Source organism: Adiantum capillus-veneris, chromosome 21 (assembly GCF_014529385.1).
Source record: "Adiantum capillus-veneris isolate H3 chromosome 21, ASM1452938v2, whole genome shotgun sequence".
Classification (NCBI taxonomy): Eukaryota; Viridiplantae; Streptophyta; class Polypodiopsida; order Polypodiales; family Pteridaceae; genus Adiantum; species Adiantum capillus-veneris.
In genome coordinates this window covers 42,824,633-42,846,646 of record NC_140951.1, presented here as the reverse complement: position 1 = coordinate 42,846,646, position 22,014 = coordinate 42,824,633, and the positions used below count along the sequence as shown (strand labels likewise).

The 22,014-nt window shown below is 45.6% G+C and overlaps 1 protein-coding gene across 2 annotated transcripts in view; it reads right to left on the bottom strand.

The window, feature by feature from the left end:
* The window catches only part of LOC147430856 (hypersensitive-induced response protein-like protein 1), a 78,087-nt gene extending 58,471 nt beyond the window's left edge, over nucleotides 1-19,616 (bottom strand). Inside the window, exon 1 of one of the 2 annotated variants that reach the window (XM_086493396.1) lies at nucleotides 19,456-19,616. The gene's annotated coding sequence lies outside the window, so the exon portion shown is untranslated. Of the gene's footprint in view, nucleotides 1-19,280; nucleotides 19,419-19,455 lie in introns of those variants that run through there. The other variant, XM_086493397.1, reaches the window with a different exon arrangement.
* Between the last annotated feature and the right edge of the window lie 2,398 nt (nucleotides 19,617-22,014).

Sequence of the window (22,014 nt, the reverse complement as noted above, 5' to 3'; positions counted from 1 at the left end):
AAAGGTTTTTAGCAAGGTCGATCTCAAAAGTGGATACCATCAGGTACGGGTATTTAAAGGCGACATTTTCAAGACCGCATTTCGCACCGAGCGAGGGCAATGGGAGTATAGTGTTATGCCTTTTGGATTGACAGAAGCCGTGGGTACGTTCAATCGTCTCATGGTAGGTCGTTTCGGCGATATGGTAGGTGTATGTGTGTTCATCTTTTTGGATGATATTCTCATTTTTTCTGCATCGTGGGAGCAACATGAATTAGATGTTGAAAGGGTACTAACTCGTTAGGATGAGTGTCAGTTGTACATTGCAGCTAAGAAGTCTGAGTTTTTTCTTACTGAAGTCACTTATCTGGGTTATATCATTTCTACAGAAGGAGTCAAGCTAGACCCCGCGAAGGTGGAACAGGTTCGTAATTAGGATTTGTCCAAAACTGCATACGATGTGCGTTCTTTTCTTGGTTTATGTCAAGCATATAGTTCGCACATAGAGAATTTTGCACGCATTGCTGCACCTATGACTGATGTTTTGAAAGGGGTAAAGACTCGCCGTCAGCGCGTAGACTTGCCCGAAGCAGCCATTCAGGCTTTCGCAGCTCTCAAGGTTGCGGTGACAGAAGCACTGTGTCTTATCCTTGCCTCTTGGGATGACCCCTTTGAGGTATGGACGGATGCGAGCAATGTTGCCACAGGCGCTGTGCTCCAGCAGCATGGTCGCCCAGTAGCTTTCCTTAGCCGGAAGCTCAATAGTGCAGAAAAGAATTATTCAGTTTATGATAAAGAACTTTTGTCTGTCATTCACTCTCTTAAGCATTGGAAGCATTTTTGGTATGGTAGAGAGTTTACAGTGTGCACAAATCATCAAGCCCTCAAGTGGCTCCAGTCTATGACTAGTGCACATTGGAGTGATCGCCAAGCGCGGTGGTCACAATTTTTTGAGCAATTTGGAGGTTTGATTGAGTATGTGCCTGGAAAAGCTAACCCTGTTGTGCAGATGCGTTGAGTCGCAAAGGACAGATCTTGGCTCTTGAGTCAAGAACCACATTTTCTATACAAGGTGAGTCTTTTGACAGCATAAAGAATCAGTATGCAGATTCGGAGTTTGGCAAGTATTGGTTGCAGGCTCTTGCTTCCCAAGGGCCCAGCAACTATCTCATTCGTGATGGATTGTTATTTTTTCGTCAGCGTCTATGTGTGTTTCCCTCTCTCAGGTCAACCATATTGCATGATGCACATGATTCTCTCACGGGTGGGCACAGGGGTATGAACACCACATTGGAAAAGATTGAACGATTTTTCTATTGGCCTAAAATGCGAAAAGATGTGTTTAGTTATGTCACACATTGCACTATATGTCAAAAAGTAAAAGCTCCTCGGGGTAAGCAGCAAGGCCTCTTGCTTCCGCTGCCTATTCCCGAGGGACCTTTTCAAATATCTCTATGGATTTTGTGACTAACTTACCACCAAGTCTGCATTCAAGGAACACTCAATGTTTAACTATTGTTGATCGTTTCAACAAATTTTGCATGTTGATTCCTTGTAAGGCCACAGTTACTGCATAAGATGTTGCACGATTGTTCATAAAGCATTGGTACCCCCTCTGTGGTTTGCCAAAGTCCATTGTTTCCGATAGGGATGTTAAGTTTACGTCCAACTTTTGGCATGCACTCTTTGAAAATTTTGGCAAAAAGTTGAATTTTTCATCCGCTTTTCATCCACAGTCAGATGGTCAAACCGAAATTTATAATCAGTCGGCTTTTGATGTGTTAAAATCTTATGTTCATGATCAGCAGTCTCAAATATCTCCCAATGGTTCAGGCTATCCTAAATGATTCCTTCTCTTCTGCTATTGGTCGAACTCCATATGAGGCAGCTTTTGGCCGTCTGTTCCAGTCACTTTTGACTAGATCGGTCAGTCAAATGCCTGATGCCAATGCTGAGAGTCAGTCACTGGATGAGATTTCTGAGAGTGTGAAGCTTCGGTTAAGCAAGGCTCAGGAATCTTATTCTAGACAGGCTAACAAGCATCGTCAGGAGGTCTCGATCAAGGAAGGAGATTGGGTGTATCTACGAATTATGAAACAGCGTCTTAAGCAAGTTGGAAAGAAATGTACTAAGTTATCTTTTCGTATGTATGGTCCATTTCCAGTAATCAAAAAGATTAATGAGGTTTCAATGAAATTGAAGTTGCCTAACTCATGGTCAATGCACAACGTTTTCCATGTTTCGTGGTTGAAAGTGTTTCAGGGAACACCTCCAAAGGACGTTTCAGAAGAAGAAGAACCAGAGATCATCGATGAAGCTGAAGTCATGGAGCCGGAGCAAGTCTTGTTGCATCGGTTTCGACATGGTTCGAAGAAACAAGTACGACAATATTTTTTGAAGTTCAAAGATCAAGGAACCCACGAAGCGGTGTGGGTAAATGAAGAGTTCTTCAAGGATTATCCAGAGTTGTTGGCAGACTACAAGGAAGCCATGCAGCTCGGTACCAGTACCTCACTTTAAAAACGAGGGGATGTCACGTGACACATCCAACCCTATGTGTCCGTGGACAAGCTACACCATAGCAGGGTTCCCGTCAGTCAAGTTAATTAGATTAGAAGTGATCTGGCACTTTTGCGAGTCTATTCGTAGACCGTGCATGCCCAGTCACTTAGTGTAGATGCATATCCTCTGGTTGCACACCGCATAAGCATAAGCATTTCCATCAGATTCCATCAGAGTCAGTTTGAGGATTTTTCAAGTGACTTTATCCTATTTTTCCCTATATTTCACATTTTTCACTTATTTATTAAGTGACTTTTGCTGGGTACTCAACAGGGAAAATCGGGTAAGTTAATATATAAGCAAACCTAAGTTAGCACAAATTGGCAGATGAGCCAAGGAGCACAGCAGGCTACCAAGCAACAGGTGTTCCCTCCCTCTCTCAGCAAGACCCTCTCCAATCCAACTTGGTAAGGCCCCTTCACCCGCAACCATCAGCGTTTTGGAATCGCCCTCTTCAAGCAGATCTTGGCGTTTCCATTCCTAGTAGCCATCGCCAGCATAAGCCAGCAGTTGGCGTTTTTCCTCTATCACCAAAGGCAGCAGTTCAGCCCATTCACTAACGCCAGCAAGCCAGACCATCCAGTGTTTTTGTTCAGCATTAGGACCCCTTCCAGGCCAGCGTTTTTAGCATTAGAGAACCTGCTGATCCAGCATTTTCTAGCCAAGGACAATCAACCTAAAACGCAGCCTAAAGAGTAGGTACACCAGCGTTTTTCATCATCACATCAGCCCCGACAAGAGCAGTCATTTTCAGCCACAAATCAGTAGTAAAAACCAGTCATTTCAGCCCCCAAAAGTGGCACAGACTCTCAGCTCTTGCCCCTTTGTGGACAACAGATAAATAAGCATCGAATTCAGCCCTAAAGTCTTCATCGTCTTCATCGACATAGTCCCCGTTTGCATCAATCCATTGCATACGCATTGTACACCTTTGTGCAATCAAAGTAGACCACTCTCGCCGACGAGAGTGGGACCTTCGGAGGAGGGTTTTACAACCTCTCGGTGTCGTATCTCTTCTCTCTCCTCCTCTCAGTCTCATTCACTTGCACGCACAATATCCACTCACTTTGTTCGTGATCATAGCACTCTCCATAAGACAGAAGGCTCTCTCCTTCCCTAAGAACTAAAAGGAACCTTGAGCAATAAAGATCACTAATCTTGAGAAAATACAAGATCCATTCCGTTGCACCTTACAGTTACTGAACTGAATGAAAGAGAGAGACACGAGAGAGAGAGAGAGAAATGAAATGAAACGTTATATTAACGTCTTCAAAAGGCCAAAATGACCTATGAGACCAAACTGTTACAAAATTGTGAATCTGATACCATGTCTGGGTACAAAAAGACTTTAAAAAAAATTACTACTACTACTAGAATCCATCCTCATCTGCACTCTGGATGTCGAGAGAGTATGGCTCGAATCCTCTGTTGTAGTCTCCGTCGATGCTGTGTAGTTCCTCTCCTCAATCGTGGCCGTCTATCTCCATAGCTCCAGTGCTCGGTTGATGAGTGCCGGTAGTGGTCAAATGAGTGTGGACCGAGAGAGAGAGAGAGAGAGAGAGAGAGAGAGAGAGAGAGAGAGAGAGAGAGAGAGAGACGACACCGAATGTCAGGTCCCAAACCCTCAAGGGCCTCCTTGCTTTGTTGCCAGAGCAAGTACTTTCTTTATTCTTGCACAATGTTGATACAATGTCTAAATGCTGAGGTGTTGATGCTAATGGGTATTGATGTTGTTGATGCTAATGGGTGTTGATGCTACTGATGTTGGGTACTGCGGGAACTACGGGGTACTGAGGTACTTAGAGGTTCTATGTGAACGACGACGACGACGGGTATTGCGGGACTATGTCGACAACGGTGATGTTGACGACGAGGTACTAATAGGTCTATGTCGATGATGGTGATGTCGACGACGAGGTACTGATGGGTCTATGTCAACGACGGTGATGTCAACGACGAGGTACTGATGGGTCTATGTCGACCATGGTGATGTCAACGACGAGGTTTTGTGGATCTTTATGCCGAGCTAGGCAAGGGACAAGCCAAGGTACAAGGGGTACTGGGTCCTGGGGTACTGGGTTGACGAAGGTGACGACGATGACGACGACGCTATGGCTGAATGCCGGAATCTGTTAGCGATGTCGATGGCTAAGGAACTGCAACCACGACGAGGCTAGGCTGAAATCTGCTGGCACTTCCAAGATGAAAACGTTGGCTGTCTTGGCTGAAAAAAGTTGGTCTTCAAGGGCTGAAAACGCTGATGGAGAAAAGGGGCTGAAAACGCTTGCGTTGGCCTGCATTCCCGAGTTTGCAGGCTCTTCTGCTGCTGCCCCTTCTTCTGCCAATACTAGTGCCCAAAGGCAGTTTATATAGGAGGCAAAGGCTGGGTCGAGCAGGCCTAAATGAGACCCCACGACCTTGCTTAAGACAAAATGCTGAAAATCACTTATTAAAAAATAGCATGCTAAGAGGTGGTTCACACGCGGCAAATTACCTACATGCTAAAATGTTGTCCTGTGCAAGAGAGGGTAGCAACTATGACCTGCCTGGACATGCACGTCCTACTAGAGGCTCACAAAGGTGCCAAGCTAGTCCTAAGCTAAGACTCATGCTAGACTGTAGCAGAAATATGTCCACATAGCGCAAGTGAAGTGCGCACGTGACAGATTGATAGAAGGAATCTCTCTATTCTAGGTCGTAGACCTACTGTCTCACGTCTTCATATCTTTATTTGTGTTGCTCATGTTCATGTTTCATGAAAATAGAGGACGACTTTGCATGTTAAATCCAAAGAGATTATATTTTGTACTTATGCCACTCACTCCAAAGGATTTCGGATATGGGATCCTTCATTGGAGGATATTGTCCTGTAAGGTGCAGCAGAAGTGAATGTTGAACTTTGCTCAAGATGAGTGCTCCGAACTGTGCTCAAGGTTCCTTTTTCTTACAGAAGGAAGAGCCTTCCGTTCCTTTATTGAGAGAGTGCAATGGACACAAACAAAGTGAATAGACATTGTGCGTGATGTCACAAAGTGATGACGTGGCGGACAGCAAAAACCCTAATTTCTGCCAGAAACCCTAAAATTCTTGCAAACCCTAATTTTTGCCAAAAACCCTAAATTCCGGAAATCGCGGAGGCGGATTATTATTTATAAAAAAAAAAAAAATGGAAAATGATGAGCGACGCGAATTTTGCTTTTGCTTTTTTTTATATAAAAAAAAGAGAAAAGACTCTCTAAGAGAGAGAGAGAACTGATGCTTTTGATTTTAAAAGCTTTTGGGGCTCTGCTTTTGGGCATCCCTTGTAACCTTTAAATTAGTGGTGAGGGCCTCACTTCTCAGAGCATCTGGACGCAGAGTCTGAGAGTGAAACCCTAACCGCTCTCTTGTACTTTGATGATTGATTAATACAAAAAGAAATACCGAAAGGGGAGCCAATCTTTGGGGCCAATATCTCTAGGCACGGAACTCCGCCGGGCCAGTGCAAATCTATTGTGATCTGTGAATTGTTTTGAAGTGGTTATTTGGTGCTGTCGCGGTTGATTCTTGACTTGGAGTGTCCAAGTTTGTTACACGTGAAGGTGCATGAGACTGAGAGATAGAGAGAGAAGAGAATACGACACCAGAATGTTGTCAAACCCTCCTCCGATGGCCCCACTCTCTATGGCGAGAGCGGTCTACTTATGATTGCACAAATCTCTACAATGCTTGGACTTGCCGACGATGTCGACGACGATGAGGACGACGACGAGACGGGCTGAAATTTGAAAATGCTAAGGGCTGAAATCTGCAAATCTTTATCTGCTGAATTCTGACTTTATGTCGGTGACGATGTCGATGACGACGATGCGACGACGACGCGCAGAAAACGCAGATGCTGAAATCTGCATTTTCCGGGCTGAATCTGTAAATCTTGCGGAATCTGATCGTGCGACGAGGAACTGCTACGGGAAGGTGAGATCTGCGAGGTTCGGGGGTTCTATTGTGAAGTCTGACTGCTGAAAACTGAAAACACTGGTCCTAAGGCTGATTTCGTCGCAAAGATCTGCCAAAAACGCTGAGGTGTCTTGCAGATGCAAAAACGCTAGGGCTGAAAATCTTCTGCTGCGATGGAAATCTGCTAACTGCTGTGGAAACTGCTAACACTAGGGGATCTACTGTCTTGTGGTTGCCAAGGCTGCTCTGCAATGCAAAAACGCCAAGGCTAATCTGGAACTGAAAACGCTAGCCTCTACTGTTGAGCAAAAACGCTAGGCCTCTGTGGTGGTCCTGCTGAGAAGTTGCCTATTGAGCAAGGTGCTCCTCCTGCCTCTTCTACCAGAAAGTGCTAGCTCTAGTTTGCTTATATATTATCTTAGCAAAATTGCCCTACCTACTTTCCAACAAAAGTCACTTAAAAATAATAAGTGAAAAATGTCAAAAATAGGGAAAATAGGTCTATGCACTGTAAAAATGCTACTAATGGGATTTGATTGGAATCCGATGGTCATGCTATGTGCAACCAGAGGATATGCATCTAATCTAAGTGTCTGGACATGCACGGTCTGCGAACAGACTCACAAAAGTGCCAGATCACTTTCTATTCTAGATTGACTTGACTGAACTGAACCCTGGTCATGTTGTAGCTTGTCCACGGACACATAGGGTTGGATGTGTCACGTGACATGTCCTCTCCTGTGATGCTAGATATGTTCTTGACTCGATTGGAGCTTCTTCATCCCATGCTAATATTGGCCCATTTCCTTGAGATGGTTCGGCCTCCTCTAGCACCTCCACGACCCCTCCTACCCTTGTTATTGGTTCTTCATCCCATGCTAATATTGGCCCATTTCCTTGAGATGGTTCGGCCTACTCTAGCACCTCCACGACCCCTCCTACCCTTGTTATTGGTTCTTCACCCTCTCCATCATCAACATCCTCTCCCTCTATGTGGCTACTTCTACACCCTCAATAGCAGTTTATATCGATAGCACTTCTACTCTTGTATCTTCTACCACAAATATGAAGCTCAAGGGTCCTCCTAGTACCTACGAGCTGAGAATGTGACGCGAAGGCGGATAAGGTTGGAAACAAAAAAGAGGAAGGGGGAGGGGGGGGCAAGGGCGGGTGTCACCAGGAGGTGTATTTTTCCTGTTGCCTTTCGTAAATAAGTACTAGATATTTTTATTTATTTTATTTTTACTTGTTTTCCCCGGAACCCTTGAAAAGGTGCAAGTGGACATTGCATGGCCAGTGTGAAACGGCTGCGGCCGAATAGGTTTCTCACAGCGGGAGTCTGGGTCGGTCAGTCTGGGACTGGTCTGGCCAGTTAGCACTGAATTCTGATGAGTATAGAAGCCTGCGTGCACCAAATGAAGTCTGGGCCACTCGGAAAGTCACTTATAACTTAGGGAGGAGTTGCGGCCATTGATACATGTAGCCCGCAAGGATGAGCAAGCTAGGTACATGTGGGTGAGATTGAGAGCAGAGACAGGCAGATATCTTTACATTGCTATTTCCTACTTTCCCCCGAGTACGTCAGTTCATGCACCACCCAGAGGACAGTCCCCCTTCTCTATTCTGGATGATGACATATGGGAGTTCTCTAGAGATAGTGACATCATCATTCTAGGGGATTTCATTGCTAGGACTGCCCATCATCAGACAGTACTTTATGATACTTTAGAGGAGATGCTGAGAGAGTTGGATGTTGCAGAGACGGGCCTATCTAGACTATCACAGGATGGAGAACACACTGAGTATGGACGATACTTGATAGACATGGGGATCGCACATGGATTGGCCATCTTGAATAGCCTACGGAGATTTCCCGCTGCCGGGGGTTTTACGTGCTTTCCACACAGACATGGAGCCAGCACAGTGGATTATGTCATGGCACAGCCGAGCCTCATCTCTAGTATCCAGGACCTTACGGTTGGACCCAGACCTGTTGGTGTGGCAGTGGATCATGCTCTTGTGTCACTGATGTAACAGACTTGGACACTCCCAAGTCAAGAATTAATCGCGACAGCACCAAATAACCACTTCAAAACAATTCACAGATCAAAATAGATTTGCACTGGCCCGGCGGAGTTCCATGCCTAGAGATATTGGCCCCAAAGACTGGCGCCCCTTTCGGTATTTCTTTTTGTATTAATCAATTCAAAGTACAAGAGAGTGGGTCGGGATTCACTCTCAGACTCTGCGTCCAGATGCTCTGAGAAGTGAGGCCCTCACCACTAATTTAAAGGTTACAAGGGATGCCCAAAAGCAGAGCCCCAAAAGCTTAAAATCAAAAGCCCTGAAAGCAAAAGCTCTTTTCCCTCTCTCACAGAGAGTTTTCTGAAAGTAAAAGCAAATTCTCTCTCTCTCTCTCTCTCTCTCTCTCTCTCTCTCTCTCTCTCAATGAGAGCAATAAAAAAAGCAATTATGCTTTTTTTTTTGGCCCAAAGCTGAGATTTGCGTCGCTCAAAATATCCTTTTTTTTTTAAAAAAAAAAATCAACCTCCGCGATTTTTGGAAATTAGGGTTTTTGGCAAAAATTAGGGTTTGCAGGAATTTTAGGGTTTCTGACAGAAATTAGGGTTTTTGTTGTCCGCCACGTCATCACTTTGTGACATACCCCCCTCTTGAAAGCATTGTAATCGACCGCGATTACGCTTGCAAAACCGACAAAAGCCATAAACCATCTTAGCAGACACTGACTGTTAGTACCTACGTACTAGAAACACACATCTAGCACATGTACAAAATCGACAGTCACATCACACAACATCACAGGACATCGCAGGACATCACATGACATTCAACATTCATTCGGATCTTAAGACCATGGTTTATCGGCAATGTAGCTAGCAATCACATCTAGGTCCAATCGGGACCTCATCGATGTCCGATTGACTAACCCCTATTGCAACCATGTTTATTCGAGATCAAGTATACCAAAATGCTGCAGTCATTTCGTCTATCAGTTCCTGCACTCACAAGAAGTCAAGAACAAATCGGTATCATTATCAGGAATTCCATTTCATAAAGTCATCCAGCAGAATACTGTCAGCTATCAGTATCCCTGAAGCTCAAAGACACATCAGTGACTTTAGTATCAAAATCAAGGCATCTGTTGACAAAGGAGTGGAGTGACTCCCCTCTTGTGCATCCCACTGCACCAGATCTCCGGCCAAGCTGAATTCTGGGTTCCATTTGGAGTAGACTATGCTAAACCAAAACATCGAGGTAAAGTTTCACAATCCGAGGAGTATCTGCTAGGTCCTCCTCCTCCATCCACTTCGCATCAAATGCAGGAAAGCTCTTGAACTTAACCAAGAACCGCCTTCGGACTTTACCTTTCTTCATATCATTATGTGCCAAAATCTGTTCAGAAACAAGGATCTCCTCGTTTTCTTTCACGTCGGGTTGCTCATCAGGCTCCCCATCATCAGGCACATCACCCTTAACAGGTTTCAAGAGACTCACATGCAATGCATTGTGAATCCTCCAAGTATCTGGCAATTTCAATCGGAAGGAGACATCATTTATCTTTTCAGTAATCTGGAAAGGGCCGTAGTATCACATACTAAACTTTGGAAAAAGCCTCTCCTTTCCTTGTTTCTTTCGTAGGCGTGCCTTCTCAAAACGTAAGAGCACCCAATCATCCTCCTTCAATTTCATGTCGCGCCGATGGCGATCCGCTGCCGTCTTCTGTCGTTCTTGAGACTTCTGCAAAGTCTCGCGAACCTTGGCGAAAGCCGTATCTAGATCTCGCGTATATTCATCCGCTTCAAAGATCTTATCTTTCGTGCTCAGGAAGGGTGGAACCTTCGCAGCACCTTCAACAATCCCACATGGCGTCTTCCCCGTCGAAGAGTGCATCATGTTATTGTAGGCAAATTCCACCAAAGGTAAGTTCTTTTCCCATTGAGTCTTCTGATCCGAGATACAAGACTTCAATAAATCTAAAACCACTGAATTGGCAATCTCAGATTGCCCGTCAGTCTGCGGGTGGAACGATGACGAGAACTGCAACCACGTGCCAATGTTCTCCCAAATTGCCTTCCAAAACAAACTCGTAAATCTGGGGTCTCTGTCGGAGACAATCGTCTCAAGCATGCCATGTAATCTGAAAATTTGGGCCACAAACAGTCTCGCTAAGTGATCCGGCTTGACTATTTTCTTCACTGGAATGAAATGAGCATGTTTGCTAAACCTGTTAATAGCAGTCCAGATACCATCGTGACCACTCTCTGTTCTCGGGAGATCAAAAATGCAATCCATCGCTATACTTTCCCAGGGACGGGTGGGTATGGGTAAAGGCTGTAACAATCCTTGTGCCTTATGCCTGTCAAACTTGACCTTCTGGCATACCAAGCAACTGCGCACAAACTCTTCCACATCCTTCTTGAGTCTCGGCCAAAAGAAGTATCTCTCTACCCTTTTCATGGTGGTAGCAATGCCGCGGTGACCCGTAAAAGGTGGATAGTGGCATTCAGTCATAACCTTTTCCCTCAACGGCTGTGTAACGCACAACATAGTCTTTTTCAGCCTTCCCGAAGGGAGTATCTAGCTACTGTCTCCCCATCCCGTATCCGTGTGAAAATATCTGCAGAATCTGTATCTGTGGCATACTGATTGACCATATCCTCGAAGCTCCTATGATGTATCGCGGAAATAGCCAGAACCAACGGTTTCCGAGACAAAGCATCTGCCACCACATTCTTCTGTCCCTGCACATGGACAATCTGAAAGTGAAACTGTGACAAGATGTTCGCCCACCGCATCTGCTTTTCCGAAAGCTGCTTCTATGACAAGAAGTAGCGCAAACTCTGATGGTCTATAAAGACAGTAAAATCCGCTCCGAGTAGGTAATGCCGCCACTGAGTAAGAGCATGGATAACCGCCAAAAGCTCTTTCTCATATATCTGTGTTGTCATCTCCGGCCTAGAGAACAAACGGCTCTCGTAAGCTATGACATGGCCTTCTTGCATCAAGACCGCACCCAGACTACGACCAAAAGCATCACAATATACTTCAAATGACTTCTGCAAATCCGACAAAGTCAAAATAGGTCCCGCAATCAATTTCTCTTTCAATGTCTGAAAGGCAGTCACCTCTGTGGGTCCCCACGAAAAAAAGGTACTCCTTTCTATGTCAAGGTATGCAGAGGGGAAGCTACCTCTGCAAACTTTCGTATGAACCGCCTGTAGTACGAACACAGTCCCAAGAAGCTTCTAACTTCATGGACATTCCTCAAGTCGGGCCAATCACGGATAGTCTCTATCTTGGCCGGATCCATTTGCACTCCTGTTGTTGACACACTGTGTCCCAAAAAGTGTATCTCTGGTAGGAAAAATTCACTTTTCTTTGCATTTATCACTAACTTGTGATCTCGTAATGCCTGAAAGACCTGAAGCAGATGATCTCTGTGTTCTGCCTCATTCTTGGAGAAAACAATGATGTCGTCAAAGAAAGTGCCAACAAATAGCCTGTACTCTCTAAAAATCCTGTCCATCATCCGGTTAAATGTCGTCGGAGCATTGGTTAAGCCAAAAGGCATCACCAAAAACTCAAATAACCCAAAAGTCGTCCGAAAGGCTGCCTTGTAGACGTCTCCCGGCGCGATCCTGATCTGATGATATCCACTCTTCAAGTCAATCCTGCTAAAGCACGAAGATCCTTGTAACCTGTCGAGTATATCATCGATCCTAGGGATCGGAAATCTCTTCTTGATGGTGATTTTGTTGAGAGCTCTGTAATCGATGCACATTCTCCAAGATCCGTTCTTCAAAACCAAGAACACTGGAGAGCAATATGGTGAAGTACTAGGCTGGAGAAGACCCTTTTCTAAGAGGTCTTTCAGTTGATTCATAATCTTTTTCTGGTGGTAAGGTGGCCGAATAGGTGGCGTGCTTCCAAGTATCAGATCGATGGTTTGATCTTTAGGCCCTCCGAAAAGCAACCGACATAAGTGTGGAGAAAAAATCTTGGCGTTCTTTTGATCAGGTCAAAACTATATTCAACCTTTATCCATCGTTCAGTTCTCTCTGAAGTTCATCAAGTACAATCTCTAAGCCCTTCATTTATCAAAGTCGCTTTCTCGGCCCGGTAGTCAACCACGGCGTAGTTCTTGTGGTACCAAGGGATCCCGAGTAGAACGTCACTCGCGTGCCCTGAACACCCCTGTCATTGCAAACGAAGTTTGCCAATGCTCGGTGTAATGGCAACATCCCATCCGGGTGCAAGTCGAACTACCTCCGCCTGTGGCGTCAGTCTGTCGGGCGCGTAATTCCAAATCGAGCCGCCAATTCCAAGTGAAAAGAAGTTGGCCTTGGCTCCTTCAAAAGAGCTTCTTGATCCTTCACTTTGCCCCAAAAAGTGGCAAAGTTTGTACTTTCATTCATTTGATTCAGTGCAGGTCCCACGCCATGTGGTACGAGTTCTACTTTTCTATCTGCCTTTTCTGCCACATTCCTCAGTTGCTCCCGAACTCTCAGGCCTGTCGTCGTTCTTTATCATTCTGTTCTTTCTTTGCCTTATTAGGACACTTCGCAGAGATATGTCCCTGTTCCCCGCATCCAAAGCACTTCCCCTCTCTGATGAAGCGAGCTCTCTCCTCAGGAGTAAGCTTGGGTCCTGCATCCTTTTCTCTCTGGGTTGCTCTTTTTCTTTCTACTTTCATTCCCAGAAGTCTGTTCAGCTCGTTGTGTCATGGCCTCATCTGTGGGGTAGGTCAGACTGCCAGAGTGAATGCCAAAGCCCCGCTTCGCATGACTCATCAACTCCTGAATAGAAGCTGACTTCTGTTCCAAGCAGCGATCTCGGATCTCTGTGGGTAGACCCAAGGTGAACCGCTCAATCTGTTCTCTGAATGAGATCTTCTTGAATGAAGAGGCGGGTAGAAAAGAGCTCCAGAATCTTTCACAATAAGCATTGATTGTATCTTTCTTGGTCATCCGAAGATGGTTCCAAGCAGCTCGTATATCTCGCTCAAACTCTTGAGTCAACCAAGAAGAAGTAAAAAGCCTCTTGAATTTCAGCCATGTAGCTGGCACAATCTTGTTTAATAGAAGCGTGGACCACCAAATGCGAGCATTCCCCTTAAAATAAGAGGCAGCTCTCCGAATCTTGGAGTGCTCTGAGTAGCGTCCTCCCGCGAAAGCGATGTCAAACTGCTGTATAAAAGACAAAAGCCTTCGAAGCATCGGAGTATCCCAAACAAGTATCAAACTTAAGTCCTTGGCCACCTTCCTTAAACTCTCGGACTTTCTTGCTTTTATCTTCGAGAAAGTCATACTGGTTGGCTTTGTAAAAATTCTTCTTGTTCGCATAAAAGTTTCCGTTGCCAGCGTCAGAACTGTCCGTAGACGAGTCCTCTGTAGCAGTGTCACTCATTGGGCGAGACTTAGACTTCTTTGCCTTTTTCTTGCCCTTTCCAAAGCGTTGTTTCTTGCTTCGCTTTTTGCCTTTCCTGTCTTCTTCGCTCGAGTCTGAAGAGCTAGAAGAACTGTTAGAAGAAGAAGAAGAAGAAGAAGAAGAACTGGGTAGGCCTTCAAACTTGACGCGCTTCTTCAGTTTCTTTGCCTTGTCGACGACCCAAATATCCCGGGAAGTCAGTGCCTTTCTTCTGCTTTTTGCCGTGCTTTTTGTTCTTCTTTTGCACGTCGAAAAGCTGAGCAGTCCGTGCATCAACCACGTTCTCCAATTCCTTCTCCGTATATTTCTTGGAGGCAGAAGGTTTCTTGAGAGCAGGTTTCGGGAGTGGTGTTGTGGTTCTGTGCCACTCCATCTGTACCTCTTCCAAAGAGGTCTGGTTCAAATATTTTGCCATCTTCGGGTCCCTGGCAAAATTGAGCATCATCTTTGTTGCATCGCCAATCAATTGACGACGCTCCATCTTTCTTTGCTCCGCCTGAGTAGGCCGAGGCGGGCCATACTCTCTGTCTAAATCTTCATTGTGATCCCAGCCTGCATCTCCAGATGCAGAGGGAGTAGACTAATCATTGCCTGAAGCCATAGGTGCCGCGGAAAAAAAAATTCGGGGATCGGATTTCCCGTAGAAGAGAAATCAGTCGTACTCTGATACCACTGTAACAGACTTGGACACTCCCAAGTCAAGAATTAATCGCGACACCACCAAATAACCACTTCAAAACAATTCAGAGATCACAATAGATTTGCACTGGCCCGGCGGAGTTCCGTGCCTGGAGATATTGGCCCCAAAGACTGGCGCCCCTTTCGGTATTTCTTTTTGTATTAATCAATTCAAAGTACAAGAGAGTGGGTCAGGATTCACTCTCAGACTCTGCGTCCAGATGCTCTGAGAAGTGAGGCCCTCACCACTAATTTAAAGGTTACAAGGGATGCCCAAAAGCAGAGCCCCAAAAGCTTAAAATCAAAAGCCCTGAAAGCAAAATCTCTTTTCCCTCTCTCACAGAGAGTTTTCTGAAAGCAAAAGCAAATTCTCTCTCTCTCTCTCAATGAGAGCAATAAAAAAAGCAATTATGCTTCTTTTTTTTTTGGCCAAAAGCTGAGATTTGCGTCGCTCAAAATATCCCCAAAAAAAAAACAAAAAAAAAATCAGCCTCCGCGATTTTCGGAAATTAGGGTTTTTGGCAAAAATTAGGGTTTGCAGGAATTTTAGGGTTTCTGGCAGAAATTAGGGTTTTTGCTGTCCGCCACATCATCACTTTGTGACAACTGACCATTTCTTTTCAGTTTAGTGTAGCACACAGGCGACGAGCAGCAGCCCCTACTCGCTACACCTTTACACGGGAGACGGACTCTGTATACATAGATGGGATCTACAGATGCCTCTGCACAGAGGATCCAAGGCAACCTCTGGAGGAGCTTACTACTATACTGACACAGACACTACATGATGCAGCAGCAGAGGCATACCCACATACCCAGCCTGAGCAGAGACGCCGTTCGGGAAGCATGCCCCAGAACAGCTGGTATGATGAGGAATGCCGGGACACTAGAGCTGAAGGAGGTGCTTTTGGGGGACATCACTCACAGGCAGTCTCACAGATTGACTTCCGACGCCTAGTGCGGCAGAAGAAGAGGGCTTTTTTGGCTCGCCTAGAGCAAGATCTATACCAGCTATTCTCGAGTCAGGACTCACGTGAGGCATGGAGGCTCTTTCATGAGCACTCCCCCCCCCCCCCCTGCCATCACTTCTACAAAGGCTTGGGGGCAGTATGCATCATCTTTGTCCACAATTCCTTCCCAACCCCCCCGATCCATGCCCACACACATGTGCTTTTTTCACCGCTGAGATGGTGAGGAAGGCCATTGACAGGATGAGGACTGGGAGAGCATATGATCATGATGGCCTAGTGGCTGAGCATTTCACGCATGCCAGAGATTTACTAGCAGAGCTTCTAGCAGTTATGTTTAACCGTGCCATGTGTGAGGGCTTGCTTGATACTTGGAGCCTATCTACTATTGTACCTATCTTCAAGTCAGGAGACCCTATGGAGCCTGGGAACTATCGCACTATCATGATTGGACACACATTGGCACGGTTGTACGCATCTATTCTTGAGCAACAGCTGAGTAGATGGGCAGAGAGGGAGGGGATACGCGCAGCCGGGCAGGCAGGTTTCAGGAGGGGTTTTTCTACTCTTGACCATATCTTGACACTCAGAGCCATCATTGAGGAGGGCAAAGCGCATGGAAGACGGATCTATTGTAGCTTTGTGAATTTCCGCAAAGCATTTGACACAGTGCCCAGAGCTAGATTGATGCGCAGATTACAGCAGATGGGAGTACCCAAAGAGCTCATTTGGGGGGTCATGGCATTATACAGGTCAGTAGTGGGGCATGTACGTACCCCAAAGGGTCTATCCACACCGGTTTACTCCACTTTTGGGGTGAGGGGTGAAGCAGGGCTACCCGCTCTCTCCTACTCTATTTGGTATGTATGTAGATGAGGTTTCTGACTACATTGAGAGAGATGGTGATAGAGGTGCACAGCTGGTAGGGACATGGATTCCACTTTTGTTATATGCTGATGATATTGTGTTGATCTCCAACTCTCCGGAGGGGATGCAACGTCACTTGGATGCTTTGCATAGGTTTGCCCAAGAAAGTGGTTTGTCCGTAAACCTTGGTAAAACCAAGGTCATGGTATTTAATACCACCCCACAGTGGATTAGGAGGTCAGCACCCGCCTTCACATACGGCCAGGAGAAGGTGGAGTATACAGTTGCTTACACTTACCTTGGAGTGGTTTTTAGTGGGCCACCATTTTCATTAAGGAGGGCAGCAGAGACTAGATTGACCAGAGCCCATGCAACATTGGGTAGATTGGAAAGGATGTGTTCACAGGTTCAGTTTCACGAGCCTCGGACGAAGCTCTGGCTCTTTGACACTCTGGTGGCTTCTGCATTGCTTTATGGAGCTGAGATTTGGGGACCTTCACTGGATCATCATGGGAGGACAGGCCGCAGTGATGGATGGGGCGACATGGAGAAGCCTCTGGTCTCTATGATCTCGCGGCTCATTAGAGCCAAGGCTTCAGTACCACCTGCTATTGTACGAGCAGAGCTAGCTGCCCCCCCACTGGTGGTTGAGGCGCTCACCAGATCTGTCTCCTTCATACACCGCATATGGGAACTTCCCAGAGACAGATATGCACGCCTTGCACTTGAGTCCTCTCGACAGTTAGCCATGCAGGGAGATACAGCATGCTGGTACGGGGAGATGACATCATGGTTTCAGGCACATGGGTTCAGCATAATAGACAGATTGCCCCCCTTCCAGTACTCACTACATGTGCCCTCTCTGACTATTACACAGTCCGAGATAACCAGGCTCGTTCGCCAGGATTTGACTCAGCTAGACACCAAGAGGACATGGATACAGCCAGCACAAGAGCTAGGCACGAAGATGGCTTTCTACAGAGAGCATCTCCTCCAGCTTACGGAGGATGGTTTTATGACGAGGCCCAGATACATGGACACCCACTTGTCTCATGGAATACGATGTGCTATTGGCCAGATACACACATCTTCACACTAGCTGCGGATCGAGACCAGGAGATACAACAGAATACCAGCAAAGGCCAGGACATGCCCCCTATGTGACATCGAGCCTGAGACAAAGTTGCACTACACATGCCACTGCCCCGTCTACTACGAGATATGAGGCCGCTTCCATTGCTTGTTCAGAGAGGGCCTTGGACCATTCTCTAGAGTCATGCGGTACGAGGATCAAAGATGCCTGGGTTTGTTTTTGCTTGAGCTGCGTAGACACAGAGAGAGCCTGATGAGAGGAGAGGCTAGCCAGTCTCAGAGACAGATCACAGACTTCTTTAGAGCTGCCACTGGACACCCGGAGGAGTTACTACCACAACAGAGCCCGTCGCTTTACACCAAAGGCATACTGATCGACCGAGCGACTGAGCTAGAAAGATCTAGACGCCCACGACTACAAAGGACTACACAGAATCGACAGAGGCTGCATCAGAGGATTCGGGTCACTCTGGCTCGACATGCACGACGCCCGGTCAAACTACTGACCATGGAGGAGATTGATGAGATCCGCCAATGACCGATGCTGGATCTCCTGTGATCTAGCTATCCCAGATAGTTGTTTAGCTGCTTAGTCCACACCTAGCAGTTTAGGATTCCGTAGTATTTTATTTTGTCATTCTGTCATTTTGTCATCTTGTTACTCTGACTTTGTATCAGATCCACCACATTGTAACTTTCTGGTCTCATAGGTCACTTTGGCCTTTTGAAGACGTTAATATAACATTTCATTTCATCCTCTCTCTCTCTCTCTCTCTCTCTCTCTCTCTCTCTCTCTCTCTCTCTCTCTCTCTCTCTCTCTCTCTCCGTGTTTGTCTCCTCTTTATGCTCTCCTGTCTTCATTCCTTCAATGCCCCCAAAATGTGATAACTAGATCAATAGATCCAATGCAGGCCTAATGTGGCATTTGAACTCCAATGCAAACTGAGATGACAATGTGAATGTGGAATGTCCTCTATAAATCAAGATATGAATGTTCAATGTGAACCATGTGATTGATGATTGTTATCCAACATTCTAGTTTGAACCCTTTAGTTTAAAGGCCTCAGTTTTTGTATCGAAGCATTCACGAAAATAGGTTCTCAAAAGTTTTCTCTTTGTTCAATACAAAGCTTATAGTTTTCGTATTTACACAAGGTATTTTACCTGAGGAAGAAACAAAGGAGAACATTGACCATCTATCTGACACTTTTTTAGTGTCTATATCAAAGTTGAAGATCCTTACCACGACACAAGCACCCTCAACTCAATTGAAGAACTACACATGATGATGGGTGTCAAAAAGGTCGCCCTCTACATAAAGCTTTACATCGCAATTATTTTGCACCAATGATTAGGTGAAAAAAAAGATTTTTCTCAGCCCCAAAACACCTATTTCTGCCAAGGATAGCCCTTGAATAAGGCCAAACTTATGTGAATATCCATGTCTTCATGGACCGAAATGCGCTTCTCAACATTCTGAAGACTATAAAGTGCCCAATAGCCCTGTTTATATTAATGCCATGTCGCAGAATTGATATGAATGATGGGTTTTCCAGCATGCTAGACACTCTGATGTTGAAAACGAGGTTGCGACTCCGCATTAAGCATGCGACCAATAATAAGACTTCCACAAAGTCAATGTCCTAATTAAACGGCCGTTACTCTAAGCGGTAAACACAGTTTCTCAAACACAAAACACATTGCAGAATCTCTCTCTCTCTCTCTCTCTCTCTCTCTCTCTGCGCTTACCTCTCAACCCCGCATTAAAGCTGCACCCACGAGTGACAATTGTGTGTGTGTGTGTGTGTGTGTGTGTGTGTGTGTGTGTGTGTGTGAGAGAGAGAGAGAGAGAGAGAGAGAGAGAGAGAGAGAGAGAGGGAGGGGGGGCGCGGGGGGGGGGGGGCACTTAAAATTTAAATGCTACCTTCGAGACCACTCCCAGCATCGCGTTCGCTGCAAGCTCTTGGCAAGACTCTCTCTCTCTCTCTCTCTCATGTATCGTAAGTACGCTACAGCAGTTCCCGTCTAGAAGCAAAGTGAGCACCCATGGGTTCATTGAGGGACCCGTGTGGACTGACTCTTGAGCGAACGCCTCAACTTGGCCAAGGGCTACCCCCTTTCTACCCCTGGCTATCGGTGGGAGGGAATTAAGGGCAAAAACAGCGTCCCGAGTTCACCCTTATTTATCCACCTCGAATTCACCCCTAATGTATCTGCCTCACAGGGCGCGGGGCAAACCCGAGACGGTGTCAGTGATCATGTCTGCACAGTAGAGAGACACTATCTTCCGCGTTCACCCCGTAGTTTATCCACCTTTTGTTCACTCCTGATTCATCGAGCGATCAATCATCGGACGGTTGAGATCAAAGCCTGCCCCCAAATTTGGGCCCTAGATCCTCTTTGGCCCCCGACTCCACGTGATATAGTGACAAGTGGAGGGACTCCACGTGATATAGTGACAAGTGGAGGGAGACAGCACTCTCTCTCTCTCTCTCTCTCTCTCTCTCTCTCTCTCTCTCTCTCTCTCTCGTTCCCCCACACACACTCACCCACACATACACCCACACACACATACACTCTCACCCTCACCTTCTCTCTCTCTCTCTCTCTCTCTCTCTCTCTCTCTCTCTCAGCCGTTTTTTGACCTAGTAGACAGCAGTCCACTCTTTTGATCATAACTTTTTCATCCGAACTCCGATTTGGATGATCTATAGCCTCAATCGAAGAGCACGAAGTCCTCTACGCATTGATGTAAAGACAGAAATTTTCAAAGTTATGGAAGGCGTTTCTGTAGCAGCATTTCCAAAGTGAACAGGTTCAACAAAATTGATTCTCATCTCCTATTTTACATACAATGTCTTCCGGCACTCGCAAGGGTTCTTCTTCTTCAACAAGGTCAACAACCATTGTGAAAAATGATCCAAAATCTCCTAAGTGTGGAGATAGCAACACAACCACCCAACCAACGACATCGAAAACCATGATCATGGCGTACTTGGTATCATTGCAAGAGACCGTAAACAAACAAGGCGAAGACTTACGAGCACTTGCAATGGAGAATGGCACACTAAGGGTACTTAGTGTGCCATGATCATCGGAAACCATGATCATGGCGTACTTGGTATCATTGCAAGAGACCGTAAACAAACAAGGCGAAGACTTACGAGCACTTGCAATGGAGAATGACACTTGAGATACAAACAACACGTTTGATGCAACTTGAAGAGGAAGTCAAGGAATGTAAACGCTCTCTTGTGGACTTGAATGCTTTGAAGGAGCGGATGAGCAAAGTAGAGCAAGACCATGTATTGAAAGAGGAGAAATTTGACACTATGAGCCGGGATGTATGCGACATGAAAAATGTATGCACAAACAAGTCTTGGGCTGATGTATGTGGTAGCAATGTGGTTTCTAATTCCTCACTCATGCAAGCTATGGTTCAAACAAAGAATGTTGAGAATGTGGATATGGAGGAGTTGAAGGAACGGGAGCGACGTTCCAAGAACATTGTTATTCGTGGAATTCCCGAAGAGAAGTTAGAGACACCTCCTTCTCTTGCCATTGTTATTGAAGATTTCTTCAAAACCCACTTTGGCATGTCCGGAGTTATGGTCTATGGAGCACATAGAGTGGGGAAGCAAAGAGCTCCTCGCTCGGGAGAACGGCCAATTGTATACACCATGCCGGATGAGACCAAGCGAAAGATTATCCTTGATAATAGTTGGATCTATTTGAGGGATACAAAATGTTTTGTATGTGAAGATCGCACTATTAAGCAACAAAATATGCATCGCAAGGCATATGAGGAAAAGAATAATAAAAACAAGGAGATCTCTCATGAAGAAAATGTGCCCAAGGAGGAGGCAAGTCTCTCAAGCAAATAGGGATGCGTGACCTATGAGACCGAGTTACAATTGAAAATATGCTTTTGGAATTGTAATGGATACCCATGGAATGCGGGGGTTGGCATTGATGAACTAACAAGCAAAGCCGATGTTGTACTTCTTGTTGAAACTTGGGAGCATGATACACAAAGGATTAACGGCTTGGAGGATTACAATGTGCATTCATTGATGTGGTCAAAGAATCTCAAGCAACGAAGAGGACAAGGAGGGTTAGCATGTAGGGTTAAGAAAGGATTGGAAGATTTTGTATCAATTGTGAAAGATGACAAGTACAAACGTTATGTATGGCTGAAAATTATGACACCAGAAAGAGCACCCATTTTTGTAGCCGGTTGCTACATTCCTCATCATGATTCTCCCTTTTATGCTTGCATGGATAGAGATCAACCATTTTCTAATTTGGAAGAGGACATTGCTTATTTCAAAGGTGAAGGTGATGTTATTGTATTTGGGGATATGAATGCTCGCACAAAAACATTGCAACATGATACTCAACAATTTGATATGCCATACATTTCAAGGGAGTTGGAAGAAGTTCACTTGTATGATCGTACTTCAATGGATGAGAAAGAGCCGGA